The sequence below is a fragment of the Ambystoma mexicanum genome, chromosome 3p (assembly GCF_040938575.1).
Source record: "Ambystoma mexicanum isolate Mex_15411 chromosome 3p, UKY_AmexF1_1, whole genome shotgun sequence".
Classification (NCBI taxonomy): Eukaryota; Metazoa; Chordata; class Amphibia; order Caudata; family Ambystomatidae; genus Ambystoma; species Ambystoma mexicanum.
Window position 1 is genome coordinate 268896367 of NC_090925.1, and position 19437 is coordinate 268915803.

Sequence of the window (19437 nt, forward strand, 5' to 3'; positions counted from 1 at the left end):
ATCAAGCTGTAGCCCGTGGGAAGGTCTCATGTGCGATGGGTTTGTAGTCATCAGCAAACCAGGCCTCTGTGATGAAAAGGATATCTGGGTTTTCATCCGTGATAAGGTCAAAGATGTTAACAGATGCTGGAGATTAGGTGGAATTTTGTGGAATGTGCTGGATGGCATGAACTTGCCCGGGTCATGGTGGGGATTGTTGAAGGGGTGGGAAGAGTGGTGGCAGGGTGAGGAATGGGGAGGCCAGTGGATGGCATCATTGATGGAGGGGAACAGCGGGGGAGGGGTAGGAAGGAAATAGGGCTAAAACCGGGTTGGTATCCGGAGGGGAGATTTTTGGTGCTTTAGCCTGGGGGCAAGGACTGGGATCTGGGGTGGAGCATGGGTGATGCTAAGTCAGGACTGGGGCGGCTGAGGCCTGGGCCTTTTCATGTCTTTAGTGCAGCCAATGGGTTTTGGGTGAGAGTGGGGGGGTTTGTTGAGGTTGGGGGTATAGCCAGGGCTGCCCTTGCTGCACTGAGAGAAGGGACATGGGACTAGGGTGCGGGGTGGCCATGTCGTTTGGGAGAGGTGAGACGTGCAGGTAAGGTGGTCATGGTGGGGTTAAAGTAGGAGGGTTGGCGGGACTGGGTGAGTAGACATAGCCGGATGCTCAGGGGGTCACTGTTTTCAACTCTAGCTCTCCAACGGGCTGCTCTGGCTTGGGCAGAGCGAGATCTATGTGGAGGACAGAGTAGGGGGGAAGAGGTGGCATTTTACAAGGGTGGTTGTGGGGTATATGCCTCAGAGTTCTGGAGGGGTAGGAGGAGGAGGGGGCTATATTATGTGGTTGAGGGTTGGGAGGTTGGGCTGTGCATTCAAGAGGTATGGATTTGGGGTTGGTTGGGGTGGACATAGGTAGGCCTACTGGCACGCCAGCATGCACGTCTGATTTGGGTGGTGTGGGGCATGGTGTATATCTTGTGGGTAGGATGCACCCTTAATAGATAGATAGATAGATAGATAGATAGATAGATAGATAGATAGATAGATAGATAGATAGATAGATAGATAGCACATGTATGGACATTGCAGCTAGAGTAGAAAGGAGCATGGGGAGGGGCATGATCACAAGGGTGAAACTGGGCCACAGTACCTGTTGTTTAAAGGATCAGTTGGTTTGTGGTGGTGTGCCTAGGTGACATAGGAAATGTCTAAATTAGAAGACTGCTGTAATCAGAAACACCTAGATTTGGGACACCCGACAGGTGGGAGAAATGCCCAAATCAGAGGCATAGCAGCATTTCGAAATACACAGAGTTGAGACACGTGGCAGGTGGGAGAAACCCCTGCAACTGGAGACACAGCAGCAGTCAGAAACACCTAGACTTGAGACACCTACCAAGTGCAAGAAATGCTACACTGTGAGACACAGCAGTAAACAGAAACATCCAGACCTGCGACATCTAGCAAATGAGAGAAACGCCTACAGTTTGAAATGATGCAGTGAAGATAAACACCCAGACCTGAGACACCCAGCAAGTGGGATAAACGCCTAGAGTTTGAGACACATTAGTGAATAGAAACACCTAGACCTGAGACACCTAGCAAGTGGAAATGGACTGTGGACCAGGACAACTGTCAGTCGTTGTGAACATGGAGATTTGTAAATCTGTTTCAACACGGCCTGGCTGTTTTGGGGGCCTGAGGATGGGATTAGATGTTTTGCCAGATCAGCAAGGGGCAGGGATGGGTTGCACGCCCCAGCAAGGATCGATGGCATCATAGGTACCCCTACACAACAGAACTGTTCTTCAGATGCAGCAATGGGCATGGCTAGATTGACAAATGAACACTGGGTGCCTTGGGACCCTGGGGGGTCATGGGTGATGAGCCACCCCCTGTATTCTACCAGCACCTTTGGCAGGGCGATGGGGTAGCACATTTAACACATCACCAGCCCTGGAGGGCTACAGGGGTGTCCTGGTTTCAAACCCTGGCCCTGGAGTTGCCCCCAACTGCAGGTGCAATGGAGGGTTCTGATGAATATTATAGGTTCTTTAAACACCCAAACTTCTTTGGCCTGTGTGGGGGTGAAGGCCTCTGTATTACAAGCACCTTCTGGCACATCTCCCACTGGTTTGGGGGTGAAATGTTGTTTCTAAAAGTGTGCAGCCGCAGGCCAGACAGGCGCTGAAGCTGGAGCTGGGGTATAGCGATTTATATTCCGGCTGTTCCAAGCAGCTAAATTCACAGTGCAATGTTGAAAATGACCCCAATGTTGCAAGGCAGCCACAGCATCCTGGGTCCCGACTGTCGCTAAAGAAAAGTTATCTCAAAGGCGAGACACTGGGTTTTACACCTTAGCAGGTGGGGGCGGGTCCTACAAACAGGTGTGTTCAGCTGGGTGGTGCCACAAGTGACATTGTCGGAATTAGCGACGATAAAGGCATAGCAACACCTTATGCACTCAGCTGCGCAGCTGTCATTATTTTAGATAACATAGCTCATGCACAAGTGAACCCTGTCAGCAACTCATCGGTCCATGTTCCATCTACACAACATAGCAAGCTTGCACCATCTCTGCATGAAGAAACTAGGGTGGTGGTGGTGGTGAATGAGGGGGCGTGGGGTATGTACAACCATGTGTTACCCCTGTTACCCATATTGACACAATGAATGAGTTAGATGCGCTGATGACCACTCTGCAGGGGGATGGGTTACAATCCAGTGCCAGTACGTCCCCACTGGAGCTTTCAGACAATGCACATACTAGCTGTTATACAGCCCTTGAGGCATTTCTTAATGATGTTGGCATTGTTAATATTGTCAGTACTAATGAAACAGCTGCATGCATCAATACTGCTGACACTCAAGATGCCGGCATTGTTAATATATGCTCAAAAGGGGGGAGTGCATAATGATATATGATATTATAAGTCATTCATAATGCACCTGCACAGAAGTATACAAGTATTTCTAGGCACGAGTAGACAAGGAGGGGGAAACAGAAGGAGGACAAACAACAATATTACTAGGCCTTGTGTTATTCAGAGCATGCAAGTGCGTGGAAGAGGGGAGGGAAGCAGTGTCAAGGGAGGCTGGGGGTGAGGAGAAGTGCAGGTAACTCAATAAGTCCTGCCAGAGGGTGGCTCTTAAGTGCAAAGAGAAAGGACTGTAGGGTTACAGATACAGACCCTTAAGTGCTGAGGGCACCCAGAGGCAGTGTGAGGGCAATTGGACATGCAGGAGCCCGGGCCCGAGTTCAGGGGTGGCCAGGTGGCCAATATGCAGGGCTATCAGGGATATTATCAGGGGAGAGAAAGAGAGAAAGTGAAAGCAAAAAGAAAGGTCTTGAGTTGCTTCCTGACCAGAGGTGGCTCTGCTCAAGTTTGAGAGAGGCAGGGAGGCTGTTCCAGAGGGAGGCCCCAGCCAAGGAAAGGGGAGGAGTACAATGTTGGTGTTTTTAACATGGCAAATTACCAGGTGGTAAGTGGAGGTATTCCAACCAATGTGTTTGCTGTCCCCCATGAACTTATATCAACATCACAGACTAACAGCCATACACTCATTGAAACACCTCCTAACAACCCACTCCCACTTATGGATAGTGATACTGAAGGTAAAGCTCAATAGCGGGGTGCCTGTATTTGATGTTCACAAGACGGATAAGTCTGATACTCACGAATATTGGCAGTGGAACAGGTGCATGTATGGGTGCCAATGTAGACACTCAACATGGAGATGGTAATGATGTGGGTTTTGGGCACAATGTTGGTATCCTTAACATTTGAAATTACCTCAGCGATAGTATTATTATCAAAGATGACACTGAGGGTACATGCGAGTACACAACGGTTATTAAAAAGGAAACAAATGAAAAAGACACTAACAGTGTGAAAGAGTCGTAAAAATCAGACGCCCCCCCTCACTTTAAAACAAGCTTACCATTGGAAAAAATGTAAAGCCTTACTGCAAGAAGAAGGAGATTGTGCAATCTGTTGTTCGGGGTGCTTTTGAAGACGTGGAAGTGGTGGTTTTTTCATTAATAAAAGATTTCACGGCTAATACTACTGCCTTATCAGCGAAGACTTGTGAGTCAGTCACAGGGTGCAGCCAGATACTGTGGGCCATTGGTTGAACATAGCACACTAGCCAATGGGGAGCCTTGTGGAACATCCATGGGGGCACAGCCTGATACTGATCTTGACACACCACCCACATTGTTGACCACCACATACTAACCCCCGAGAATCCCAGGGATGCAGAAAATCACACTACACCCAATATCTCACAGATACCTCATGGGGCTAGTACAGTGATAGCTGGGCCTAACTCAGCCACCCCCAGCCAATACCGTATGCGCAAATACCCCTATTATCGAACATTCCTGGCTGTTGCAAAGACTTATGACTAGCAAATAGTGACCCCCCCTCAAACCAAGCCTATTAAAAAATAGGAAGCCTTTCAAGCATGAGCACACAGCCCGCAGTGTCCCGGGGGCTCGGGTGAAATTAAAAACACTGACACTGTACACAGACATTGTTAGAGATGGGGTAATTGTTCAGAGCGGTGGTGGGTGTCTGTTTTGGCAGAGCCCTAAAGACACAGCACAGAACTTTAAATGAGGCAGGGCTCAAGCTCAGAGGCGTCGGCTATTTAAAATCTTAAAAAGGACTTGGTTGGTTATATCGAGATGCGATCTGCCTAGCGCAACACAGATACCTACACCCCACGCACAGGAGTCTCTTGTTTATTTGGAGAGGGGGCAGACCTATCAAATGAATTATAAAACATTCTCAGCTGTGGAGTTCAGATTAATGAACTTGGACCAATTGCGCTCCTTGGATCATGGACTAGATGTCATATCGGAGATCGTGGAAACACTGGTCCATCAGATACTGGAAACTGTTGGCCCCAATGATTTTGTCGAGATAGGAATGAAGGCTGAGGGTTTAAACAGACCCTTGTTTAGAAGACGATCTCCCCGGATATGTTCTGTGTTTTGCATTTTTTGGAGAATTTGTGGAGGTTCCTGCAGAGTAACACCCAGATCATGTGTTTTGCACCATCGTGGTGCTTTCTGTCAGACCATGTTCTGGTGGTGCCTTTTCGCAAAGTTCTGCACATCCACATAATAAAATCCAAAGGCAAATGGTTGCAAAATTTCGATCACAGGCTTTTAAATCTGTGTAGACCATGCACTAAAGATAAGGAAATCCTGAAGCATTTGGTGCTATTCTGCACGGTACTTCGCTCAGAAAGGACAATTCACCTGGAGCCTTGGAGCCTAAATTCCCCCTCCCGTTGTGCCGACGACTGGTGGGCCTATTTGTTTCAAGGATGGGACATGAAACTGATATTACCACTAGCTCGATTTCTAATGTTAATTGAAAAACGCCTGAATATATTGTCGGCTGATGAGTAATGATGACAGTGCATTGCCTACTCGTTTCATAACTGGGGGGGGTATTTCTAAGGGACTCCTAAAGGATGACGTATTCTGATTATGTTTTGTGTTTTGTGTTTTGTTTGTAACCATTTTAAAGGTTTGTAAAAAATAAAAATCTGTGTTTGGCGTCTAGTCTGATAGGCTTAATCGAGACGCAGAGCATACTAGATGATGATATATGTGAGAAAGCTTTGAAAACCCATGAAGAGCTGGGTATTCCAACAGACACACATGTAGGATTTGGACACTTGTCTCACTTTGAGAAGTGTTTCGATAGACCCATCAAGATATTCTACTTTAACAACAGAGTCAGGAGGTATTTCCTGCTAATGATGACTATTTGCATGGTAAAACCAATCTATAATGTTTCCTGGAGGCTAAAAACCTCTGTCAGCACTGCCACTACATTTACGACTACAGACATTGACACAGTTGTCAGTATCACTGTTGCTTGTGTTTAAGAGAAGAGTGTCAAACCCTTAAGGAGAAACCTTTGAAATGTCCTTGGTGTCACACATTCACAAGGTCTCTGGTCTGTCTAGACACACACATTCAGAAAGCGACAGTGAGTCAGTCATGTGGGAACCCCGCATTGACTGCCCCACATGCAAGACATTTCTCCTGAAAGTCACAAGTGTAACGGCGTAATCTGTTGGTTTGTGAAAGGGACTGTTGTCAACAAGAATGAACACCTCTGTTACATGATGGGCAGTAGACCTCAAGATAAAACTGAGGACTACATAGTGTATGACATGGAGGCCCGCCAAGAAAAAGTAACCCACCAGCCAAACTATATTTATGTCCAGCATCTAACAGGGGACAGCTGTTGCAGGGGACTCGTGCAAGGCTGACTTTGTCAGCACAGTTGTAATATGCAAATCCACGGGTTAGACCTTTTTAGTTCATAATTCCCAAGGATATGATAATAATAATAATAATAATAATAATAATAATAATAATAATTTCACATTTATATAGCGCTACAAACCCTCAGGTATCTGAGCACTGCTTATTATTACCCACGCTGTGTGGTGCTCATTTATCGACCTCGGAAGGATGAAAGACTGAGTTTGGCCCTGCCAGGATTCAAACCTGCGTTAGCAAGCTCTGCACGGATGCCAAAGCAAGCGCTCTTCTCGCTGTGACACTTGACTGGCTAATGGATACTTTATACTGTGACAGTAAGTTGGCAAAAAATTCAAGTGAAACTCATCACTCAGGGTGCTAAGCTTATGGCGGTCTGATTCCTTGAACCTTTTCCCATGAAACTCAGCAAGCTCCTAAGACCTTTTAGTTTCCCCGATTAAAGGGCTACTTTCTGCATCTTTACAACACAGCAGCTAACCAGAACTACATAAGCCTGACCCCATCCCGGGATCAATATGGTGTTCAATACATAACGCCTAGCGTGGAAAATCAGCTCATGGCTTAGTACAAGATGAATGAATATGGTGTGTTTTACTTTCACCAAGAGTTAAGTGCCTACTGTCAAGGCATGTTTGTAATTTGTTCAGGGATGGGATCATTCAAAAGACTCATCGTGACATATCTATAAAGGGTGGATTACACGTGTCATACGTCGATTTTATTTAAAGCACCACGCTGTCTAGTTGTTGTATGCAGATCTACAGACAACTATATCTAAAACCTAGAACAATCGCTCTGCTGCCTCATGATTCATAACATAGGGGTCAAAAATGTTATTCCACGGCATCTATGCAGTAGCTCTTATACGTCCCAGAGACCAAAAACATCTCTATACAAAACACCCTAACTAACGGCGGTGAGAAGCGCTACAGTAAATATTGGTTGGATGGCTTTGCCTTAGTTTGTGGGGTGGAAACAGCCTACAAATTCAATGGCTGGTTTTATCAGGGAAGTCCCGCTTGTTACCTCACCAGGGGTTTCAGTACTTTGGCGGGTACTACTTATGCACAGCTGTATAGATGCACCCTGTTAAAACAGACTTTCCTAGCTGTGTTCGCATTATCACCATCAGGGAATACGAATGGCACACATGGTGCAGAACAATCCAGAAGTGGGGTGTTTTCTTACAGTGAGGAATCAGCTTAACCCCTTAAAACCCCTAGATGAGTTGGACTGCGGCTGCACAAATGCTTTAAAGTTACATCATCACATCTCAAAGGGGGAACAAATAAACAACCTAGATTTTACGAGTCAGTACCCCTCTGTGAATAATGAAAAACCCTATCCTGTGGTACATCCCGAGATCATATGTAATCATTTTGACAATATAGACCTGTATTTGGTCTGAACAGGTGTGAGGTCTACCCACCCTGTGGTCTTTATATACCTCTGCTACCCTGTATATGCAACGGTTTGCTAATGTTTCTACTTTGCTGAACATGTGTCGAGATGAAACAGGCCGGGTGCTGTCACAAAGATGAAGAACGAAGGCTGACAGGACAGGTACTTGGTGTACGATCAAACTACAGGCAGCTTTGAAACAGGGGTATCGCCTGGGGAGCATACACAAAATATGGCATTTTAAAACAGTAACCCTCAATCTCTTCTGTGGTTATATCTTCATGTTCCTACAACAGAAAGGGAAGCCTGTGGTTTCCTGGTCAGGTGTGTGGACGATGCCACTAAACAAGTCTACATAGATGATTATTATAAACAGCAAAACATACGCTTGCATATGGAACACATCGAGGAGAACCCAGCTTGGAGGTTTTTGCAAACGTATGCCTTAATTCGTTGTGGGGTAAGTAAGAGTTTTTTTGCCAAACACAACCATCATCATAGACCCCAATGTGCTTAGCACATATTTATTTGATAATTCTCATGATGTGTGCAGCTGCGTGTTCATAGATTATGAAACAGCTTGTCTGTGCTAGCTCTAAACCGGGGAGTATCCAACAACTTCATACAACACTAACATATTTATAGCCGCATCCACAACCATTCACTTAAAACTGTTTGCTGTGTATAATTACAAGAACGGGTTCTGTACCACAACACTGATAGCATTACCTTTGTCAGCTGCCCCAGAGTTGTCAGCCCACCCATCAGCGATTATCTAGGCCACCTAACTTCAGAGCTAGCTCCCGGTGAGTACTTTGTGGAGTTTGTATCTGCAGGCCCCAAACATACACCTACTGCGCACCGTTAGAGTCCATCAGTATGAAGTTCAAGGGTATAATTCTGAACGTTAACAACACAGCCGAAAAGAATTTTGACAGTTTAAAAGATCTGGTACAGTCCTTTGTACAGGGAGATGCGTGTAACAGCCTGTGGTTTATTGTCGTTACACAGCCGGGTATTGTGCAAAATAAAATAAATGGGAAATTAGCACTGCTACTCTACAAAAGACAATGGGCCTCATTACGACCCTGGCGGAATTCGAAAAACGATGGCGGAAATGTAATACCGCCATCGAATACCGCTCGTTGCGATCATGACCCGTCACCGTAAAGTACGATGCCATTAGCGACACCGTAGTGAATGCCAACGCTAACTGCACCAAGTACGCGCACGCACGCCTTGCGAAACCGTAATTTCCGCCATGGCTCAACGGTACGTGAATTCTGACCCTAGCGGACATGTACTCAACGCCATCAAGCATGGCGGAAAGTACCATTCCGCCATGGCGAGAATTACGGCATCGCGAACCAACCGTAAATGGCCCTACTGAGTGCCTGTACTCCACTCCCTGCCCACATTGCACAACTCCCCGTAGGCGCAATGTAGTTACACTATGCAACCAGTGAAATGTACAAGTCACCCATGCATGCCAACGATCAAATGCATGCAGGGGCTCCAAGTGGCTTGTGAGTGGCCATCCATATTTGGCATGTCACCATTGCCGTACTGATGCAGCACAGGCATGTGAAGGTACAAGTACACCAAAATGAACTGAAACATTCCATGAGACAAAACAACAATAGTCCCCCATCGCTTGCCACTAGTTAAAATCAACATACAAAGCAGTATCCTGAGGGAGACTGCACCAGCCCTGTACTCTTGCCAGTAGACAAACCAACCATCAGTATAAGTTTGTACCACACAAGTTGGCAGAGTGACTGAGCAGCCAGGCTGATCTCAAGAGGGGCCAATGGGAGCAGTAGGCCACAGATGGCATGAATACAGCAGCAATTCCAATGGGCCTGACCTCAGTCTCCCTCCAAGAAACGCACACAAACACAGGCACCTGTGACCAGCCATTTTCTGATAATTCCATCATTCCATCAATTCACCTGGCTGACCGGCATCTGTTGCACAAAAGCTAATCCCCCACCCCTGAGCATGACATCATAAAAACAGTCATAATGGCAGCCCCTATCCCTGACCTAACTGGGCTTCGCAGGCAAACGCGGCCAGTACAGTACCACACAACTCTACTCAGAAGCCGGAACCCAATGCATATCATCTCACAATACATCGCGGCACCAATGGGAATATGCAACATTACTAGCAAAGAATAACGCTACACGGTAAATAACTGAATATAAATTTAATGCACATCAAAATCACCAAGCCCATACAGCTATTTACTCATAAACTCCCAAATAATTTCCATATTTTCATTACTGTGGGCTGCATCCGCAATAAATGACCAGCTACTTCTTGTGTGACGCCCTGTTCCTTCATGGTACACAGGGGCTACATTTACGTTCAAAAAGGCAACATGGAAGCGCCTAGAACCGCAGGGCCGTCCCATGAAGTAGGCACTAGTCCAGCTGAAAGTATGAGATGTTGCCCCTAGCCACTAGTACTGCGTAAGGGCATGTGGCCCATTGGCGATCGTCCCATAAGATCGTAATGGTGCTCCACTGATTAACTCGAAGCTGCAGGTGTCGACTGTAGAAGCCATCTGCAGGAGTGGCGTACAGATGGCAGCGGCAAAAGGGGAGGAGATACCTGTCACCAAAATGAATAAAAATTAAAATAGTATGGGAATCCGAACTTCATAAGTATTACACACTTCATTCAACACACTAAATCTACCACCATATGCATGCTAGCCCACTCAAAAGGATTAATTACACCCAAAAATAACTTGGGAATCATAACGATATAAATCGAGGTGAATACACTATCACAAACGCGTGTTTGTGTGCATGCGTCTGTTAAAACAGAATCCATTTGATGGGATTGGTAACGTGCATAGACACAAATGTTTGAAGGCGCGTCGAGACAGGGAGGGTTCAACAAGGGCAGATAGACGATGGTCCCACTATGGCAGCATTGCATCACATAGCGCAGGGGAAGGGGATAGATTCCAAAAAGCCATGTACATGGCAAACCCTCAATTAAATCATCTGTCCATGCATCCATTCATCATTCCCTCATCCCGGTATAAAAACGCCTGAATATTTACTCACATAACATTTGAAATTTCCATTGAGTCTGTGCGTAATGCAGTCTGCAAAATCCACTGTGCTCCTGGCCGGATTTCTAGTGTAGTGAAATAACATGTAATTGGGAACGTCCTGCCTTATCGTCCACTACGCTATTGCGCATCCCATTCAATTCATATCAATCATTGCATTCTCGTCATGGGCCCTGTCCCAAGGACATTCAACAATAGAACGTTATATTCCCTGTCAGACCTGTGGGCGTCTCCTCGCCGCTAGTTGAAAACCAAAAGCGCTGTCCTTCGAATTCCTCATTTGCAACATCACGTCGAAAAGGCATCTGTGAACGCTTGAATTCACAAATACATCTATGTAGTGTGGCTGTGTGTGAAAATGGTAACTGGCTCCAATCACTAATGGGACTCCCCGCCCGTCGGTGAACGTCGGTACAGTGCTGCATGAGGGTCCACCGTTCATCGAGTACTACATTCCACTGACCCTTCACAAGTTTGTTCGCCACTGCAAATATAGTATGTTAAAAAATGGAACAATAGCAAAATTAACATATAAACCAATATTTCACTGCCATCAGGATTAAATACATGATTGTAATTGCAAGATGCCATGCGTCAAATTGCAGCGTTGTGTGCGGGACGTGCTCGCCCAATAGTTACTGCAGCTGGCACAGGTGGAATGAATCACCACAGGTGGAGGCCATACAGCCTGAAAACACATAAAATGCACACCCAATCCCCTCCCACAACCACACCCACTCCAAAATGCTACCGACAGGACTAGCGATGTTGGGCCTGGGGGACCTGATAGCACTGCAAGTACTCCAACGTCAAGAAGAAGACGAACACCAACTACTACAACAACCGGCCGCACAGAGGAGACGAAGGAGGAGGAGGAGGAGGGCAAGGCACGGGCAGCAAGGCCCACCAGCACAGCCACTACCACCACGCAGGCAGCCCGCAATCCCACGCCTCCGAGCTAATCCGTTCGACCTCACTGCTGAGCAGATCCACACCCTCTACCGTTTGGACCGGGAAACCATAACCGCCATTGTCAACATGACACACGCTGACCTTGTCAGCATGATAGATAGCCCCACCGCCATCCCACCCCTACTGAAGGTGGTGTCTGTACTCCACTTCCTGGCCACAGGCACCTACCAGCACACAGTCGGACAGTTGCATGGCATTTCACAGCCACTATTGTCACGAACACTATTCCAAGTGCTTGATGCCCTCCTGAAGCACACAGACGACTACATCTCTTTACCACGCTCGGAGCAGGAGCTTACAAACACAAAAGTGGGATTCCATGCACTTGGCGCCATACCGGGTTGCATTGGTGCCATCGACTGCACCCATGTGGAATTGGTTGTCCCACATGCCATGGAGGTCCAGTACCGCAACAGGAAACAATATCATTCTATCAATGTACAAATGGTGTGTGATTCCAACAGGATCTTTACACATTGTTGTGCCCGATTTCCAGGATCAACCCATGATTCTATGGTCTTGAGGAACTCTACAATACCACGCTACATGGAGCGACACGCAGGGCACCGATCCTGGCTACTCGGTGAGTCTCATTTAATGCATGTGAATGTGGGGTAGGTGATGCGTCAATGACGTGGCAGGAAGGGGGGGGGATGCGTACGTAGAAATGTTATTCCACAAACATCCTTCTTTGTCCACATACAGGTGATGCCGGGTATCCACTGAAGAGATGGCTCCTTACACCAATCCGGAACCCACAGAACCAGCATGAGGAGGACTACAACCATGCCCACTCACGTACCCGTGTAGTCATAGAACAGGCATTCGGCCTACTGAAGGCTCGTTTCCGCTGCCTCAGCAGGTCTGGCGGGGCACTCCTGTACCGCCATGAGAAGGTGGCAAAGATGGTCATGGCATGTGTCATGCTACACAACATGTGCGTACGTAGAAATGTGGCCATGCCCCCTGACGCAGAACTGCAAGCACCTGAGGATGGTGATGATGAGGGTGGGGATGTGGCAGCACCTCAAGGAGTCCGCGAGGCACAGGAGGTCCGTGAAATTCGTCAGAATCTCATAGATGCATGCTTCTAGCACTCACGCCTGGTGGCTGTTACATGGACACGGGACTTGTGGCACTGTGTGTGTCTGGAACATGCACAATGTGGACTGTACGCCAAGAAAGGCCTCGTACACAAAGATCAATGTCCACACATCTCATTGGATGAATATGAAGAAATGTATAGCAAATGTGAAATGATGTTACACACCCAATCGACCCGCCACCCAAAGAAGCCCAACACACCCCCTCCACCCTCCTACCTCCCCCCAACACCAGTGTCCAAAGATGCTCAGTGTCAGTGGGCAGTCGCTATTGCAAGCCCCCTCTCCGGGTATCAGGGGCACCCCTGCCTGTGGAGCGCAGGTTCCTCCCAGATCTACGTTGGGGGCTGCCCTGGACGGAACTTGCAACGGATGATGTCTCTGCCTGCTCACGTCCATGCATGTCCCTAAGGGTTTGTGAGAGCTCAGTGAGCACACGGCGCACAGCGGCAAGTTCACCACATACGTCTTTGGACGTCACATGCAGTTCCCCCCTCAGGCTCTCGGTGCTTCTCTCCATTTGTGCGCTTAGTGTCTCTGTACTTCGCTCCATTTCTGCCCTAAGTGTCTCAGTAGATGTTTCGATGGCTGCCTTAGAACCCCCACATTCAGCAGCATGCTCCTTGAGGAGCGTGGCCAGTTGCTGCTGTTGCACAATCATCTGCTCGAGGGACTGTTGCCTCTGCTGGGCCATGCCCATTTGCGGTGGTGTCACAGAGGGGCTGATCACCTCATGTTGCCTTGCCACAGGCCTTGTGGGGTTTGGCCAGTCGTCGTCTTGTGGGTGCCCCTGCGTGGTTTCCTCATGGTGTACGGGATGAAACAAACAGGGGGATTGAGACAGGTCATGGATGGATCCTAGATCTACAGCACCGTTTTCTGTGTCGGAGCATGCTGGCATGAAAGCAGTGTCACCTATGGTGCTGCTGCCACCAGAAGCAGTGCCTTCTGTAGCATCCATTAGGGGGGACCTGTGGTGCTGCTGTTGTGGACATGCTGGCTGCTGGGGTGCCTGTTGAAGTCCCCTCCAGTGTGCTGCCACTTGATTTGTGCTGCTGCCGTGTCTTGTTCCGTGCAGCTGAGGTGGAGGGTCTTTGGCCGTTGGTCTTGGCCCTCTTTGCAGGTGTGCTGGTAGGGGTGTCCTGTAGCTCGTCGTTTGATTCGGACCCTGTGGTGGAGTAAAGGAGGGCGAGCGTTATTTATGGGTCTGTGGAAATTGGAATGGCAATGTATCACATGCATTGGGGTGGTACCTGAGTGTGATTTGGGTCAGGGCCTTGGAGGTGGTCTCATTTTTGTGTGGATTGCGGATGCAGTTATTTTGCAGCCTGCAGTTAGGGTGTGCATGCTGCACATGTAGAGGGTGTTTTTAGGTTTTTTACTTATTTATGTATTTGATCTGACTTTTAAAGGGCGCTATCATGGCAATGTATGTGGACGTTCTCCTGGACATGTGTTTCTATTGCACTATGGGGACACATGGTACTTCACATGATTGGACATTGTGAATTTAGCATTGTTTTATTTGGGCCACCTACCTGATTCTTCGGATGTCTGCACTCCTTTCTCCATCCCTCCGACTCCCTCTATGCTCTCCATTCCAATGGTGGAGGCACAGATTTCTTCCCAGGGGGTCAACTTGATGGGTGATTCCGATCCTCCCCCGGTGGCTGTGGCAATGTTTCGGTTGGCCGAAAGTATGCTCCGGACGCGTATCCGCAAGTCGTCCCATCGCTTTCTGCATTGCTGTGGGTTGCGGGGTGCGGTCCCCACCGCACTTACCCGCTGTGCCACCAGGGCCCATATGGCCTTCTTGTTCGCAAGTGCCGTCCTGGTCATTTGCGTCGAGAAGACGACGGCAGCATTCTCCTGGAGGGTCTCTGTGAGCACAGTGAGTTCCTCATGGGAGAAGTGGACCTGCCGCTTGCGATCGCACGCTTTTTTAGCAACTTTTCTCATATTTATTTTTTTAACTGGGGTGGCAAACGGGCTGGGATGTGTCTCAGGGTTGGTTTTTGATGGTTGTGTTGGGATTCTGATTTTATAGGTGTACGGCGTGCTGTTTCCCGTTCCGGCCCCATGTTTTTACTTCCGTTTCCGTATATTTATGGTGACCGTAATTTGCGCTGCCCGCTCATTACGGTGACCGCTGAGATGGGTGGCGGAGTTGCACCTTGGGCGGCGTACGACGGCGGTAAGGGGCATTTTGGGGCCATTTCCGCCATTGCGGACTTTGCACTTCCGCCATTGCGTTATGCTCGTGCCCGATGGGTCGGAATTAGCCGTACTTTGCTCCATCGTGCTATGGCGGAAACGCTATTCACGCTGTGGCGGGCATGTCAGTTACTTTCCGCCAGGGTCATAATGAGGGCCAATCTGCGTTGTGTTTGATAAAAGGATGCTGGCATTGAGTAGCTTGACTCACCCCTACGGCTAGTAAGTATCTTGGTGTTCATGTTCACCCACCCCCTCACTATTCCATGCCACCCCTACCACCGCTACCTTTTGAATCATCTAGGCACTTCTCCTAGCTGACTGTCTGAGAGTTGGTTGTTTGAATATGCATCTTATAGATTTCCTTTTGCACTATATTTTTCATGCTATAACATTTTATGCATCAAATATGTTTTTTTTTCCTTCTGTATTAAACTGTTTGTGCAAGTATAACCTTTTTCTTTTTTGTATTAAATATGTCATTTTTTCCTTCTGCATTGAACTGTTTGTGCAAGTATAAACTTTTTCCTTTCTGTATTAAATATGTCTTTTTATAGATAAATATATTTTCAGTTCATGAATGGCCTGTCTCCTTTTTACATTGCCCAATTTATTACGTATAATAACACACACCACTTGTTGATTTAAAAAAATGTTTTATTCAGACGTGTAACAGTAGGATGTGGTTGGAGTCAACAACTTGTCAGGGCCTACATAAAGAGTTTATATGTTTTTAATCACACTGTGTACGTTAAGACACTGAGTTGAAATGTCGCTCTGCCATTGTTTCAAATATTTGCCTTTTATTTTCGCAGTTTATGCTGAAAGCTCTTAACACCCTTCCATGCCTATCAATCCACTCTTTGACAGAATATATTTTCAGCAGGTTCATGCCTAGACATGTTCACCCCATAAACGCTGAACAACAATACACAACCAGATATTATATGCAATAGATTTTATTAACATTTAAAACAGCAATTTTTATTCAGATTTTATTCACATTAAACTAGTTTGGGTTATCAGATGCTGCACAGCAATCCTTTTGGCTACAGATTCTGCAGTTTCAGCAATTACTTCATAGACAGGCTGTCTTTCAATGCTAAGCAAATATACCTAATAGCGAGACGGCTGACAGAATGCACAAAGCTCCCTGTCAAACAGCCACTGTCCTTTAATACATTGGAAACTCTTTTTCAAGTTGGCCGCCATGTGGTGCTTTTGCCAATAGCTGTCCATTAGCGGGTGGCTGTTGCTGGTGCATGTTTGCGATAATTAGAAGATCGTTACATTCATGACTCTATAGCTCTTGCAGGGTTTCCAAATGGCACAATATCCTTGGACATATAGCACTTAGATGCTCTTTAAGTAAATCCAGCATTAATTGTTGTACACATCCAATGGTGGGTTTCACATTAAATTGATTGCTTTCCATCAGGTGTTCATTTTTTATTTCCTGTAAATAAGCACAAATGCATATGAAAACATCTACAGTTTAAATCCTTGTAGGTCAGTTTACAGGGCCGCATGCACATTGCTCTACGCTACTGCCTTTGATATAATGTATCCACCCACTTGTGGAACTGTTTTCTCAATGATGCGTCTAACACACATTTGATACCCCTGCCTAAACTGCTTCATTTTCAAAAGGGGGTTATTCGTCCGATAGTATAGTCCGCAATGTTTTAGATACACATGGTTCTGCCCTTTCCCCAACCCTTAGCTGTGTTAGTGGCTGTACCACTCGCATCAATTCTACAAGGCATTTCGGGCTCAACATGTGACATATTCTAGACAATTACCTTTGTAAGATATTTCCAAACATCTGTGTGCCTCCTGTCATGGATCATCAATTTTATGTCTTGAGAGCCATCTGTGAAAGTGTTGTTTCAAACACATTTTCACCACTATGGCCGTCAAACCCTGGATAGCCAGGATATCAATCCAGGTCAGAGCCGATGTGGACGTATCATCTTTAACACTATCAATCTCCATCAGCAAAATACAGGCCTTACATAGGCTACTTTTCAATTTGTTTTGAACAGCAAATACAATAAATATTGATAGTCTCTGCTACAGCTTGGTGCTCCTCCCCGCCATCCATTTTATTTGTTAGAGGCTGTAAATAAAACAGAGATGCATGATTCTAACTACAGATAGTTCTCACACCATAGAAGATACAAACACTTGCTTTAAAATATACCCACTAGAAAACAGGCCGTCTGATATCTGGGCCACCTGGACTCACATTTTTCCCGAGGCCCCAGTGGGAGGCAGGGTCACTCTCCAGCATCATAGCTGCTTCTGCCTGCAAAACCATAGATTCATAGTCATTGTCTTCAGAGTTAGTTTCACCCACGGGTGATCGTCCAGGCACCACAACCAACAGCTGCTCCAGAACCACATTGTCGTCACCCCAGCTACCCCTTCCCAGATTAGCAACGGCTATGGCCACATGTTCCTAAATATTTTGAATGAAATCTCCAACATACTACCCCATAACAGTGACAGTGAACAGCGGCTCATTGTCGACAGAGAGTGTAGCCATGTTCTCGCAGAGCTCACTGGCCTCGCAATCTACCATTAAGTCCTGAGCATCTTCCATCCCATAACTCACGGTAAGACAATAAGGGGTATAAGTATCGTCGGAATACCCAATACTTCTGGGGGGATTTTTCCCCTTCATAACTATATTGGTTCATAAATGTTGTTTCCTGGATACCACCCCTGATAGCCCCTGGGAAGCTGGTAGAGTGCATGTGTTTCCCAGATCTACCACAAAAGCCATATAGCTGCGTTATAATCCCCTCCCCCAGTGCCATCATAGCCTTAGAACCGCCCCAGACCTATTAATAGTTTTTTTAAAACATATTTTTATTGTTTTACAGCGTAACAAAGAACAGTATAACAAGTAACATCCCCTTGGATCCCCCCCCTCCCTCTCCAACCCCCCATCCGGAAGGCTTGCTCGATGCTCCTACTTTTCTCAGGATTGTTTACGAGGTAAATATGTCCGTGATTCTAATGTTGTGCGGGCACCATTGTGCCATATAGTCCGACTGAAGGTATACTAGAACTCCCCCCACTCCTTCACGAAGTTCCCGCTCGAGCCCTGTAGGTGGAGTGTGATCTTTTCCATTGTCATTTGCGACCAGACCTTTTGCAACCAGGTGTATATTAGATGTGGATCTTGTTTTTTCCAGTTTTGTGCGATGGTGGCCCAGGCCGCTATGAGCAGGGTCATGAAGCTTCTCCATTGTGCCTTACTGTATTTCTTGGACTGGTGCCCTGTCAGGCCGCATAGCCACACTTTCTCCCCCAGTTGATCCGCCTCTGGGAACATTTTTTTCATTTCTGTTATCAATTCCGACCAGAATCCTTTGACCCCTTGACAGTCCCACCAGATATGCCTCCACGTGCCAGCTTCTGGGCAGCCTCTCCAACAACGGTCGGACGTTCCCGGGTACATGATGTTAAGCCTCTCCGGAGTGTAGTGCTATTGCGTGACTATTTTTGTCCACATTTCCCTGGTCTGCACCGCTCGTGTTAGTTTGGGAATCCCCGTCCACAGCTTCTGCCACTGCTGTATTGGGATTTCTTCCCCTAGTGTTCTTTCCCACCTTTTCATATAAGTCAATTTTATTTCTTCGTCCTGTGTATTGATGAAGTAATATAGTGTGGAGATTAGTTTCTTAGTTCCGAAGTTGGATACGATGTATTTTTCGAAAGGGGTTAACTCCATTGTGGCCGCCTGGGTAATCTCTGGTGTTGCCAGCCAGTGTTTGAGTTGCTCGTACTTGTAGCCTTCCGCCTTTGTCAAGTTCCACATCTTTTCGCAGTCTGCAAAGGGACGTATTTCTTTGTCGAGGAACATTTCTCCTATTTTCCTACAGCCTGCCTCTTCCCATTTCTCATAGGCCCCAGGCTCTTGTCCTGGTGGGAATTGTGGGTTCCTACATATGGGCGTGAATGGTGCTGTCACAGTGGTCATGGAGCCCTTCCGTGTCTGTTCATCCCATGCGCTCAGTGTAGATTTCATGATTTCACTAATTCGGAGATTCGGATGTCTATGTTGTTTTAGCTTCCAGAGAATCTCTTCCAACGGGGTTCTGGCGACTGCCCTATCTTGAGTTACCCAGATCGATTGTTGGTCATCCCCCAGCCATTCTTTCAGGACCCACAGTTGCGCTGCTTGGTAGTATTTCCTGAAGTGTGGTAGTGACATTCCCCCCTCTTTGACATGTGTCGTGAGGATCGATCTTGCGACTCTTGGGGGCTTCTTATTCCAGACATATGATGAAATTGTCTTTGACAGTGCTTTGAAGAATGAGTTTGGAATTGTTTTCGGGAGGGCGTGGAAGTGG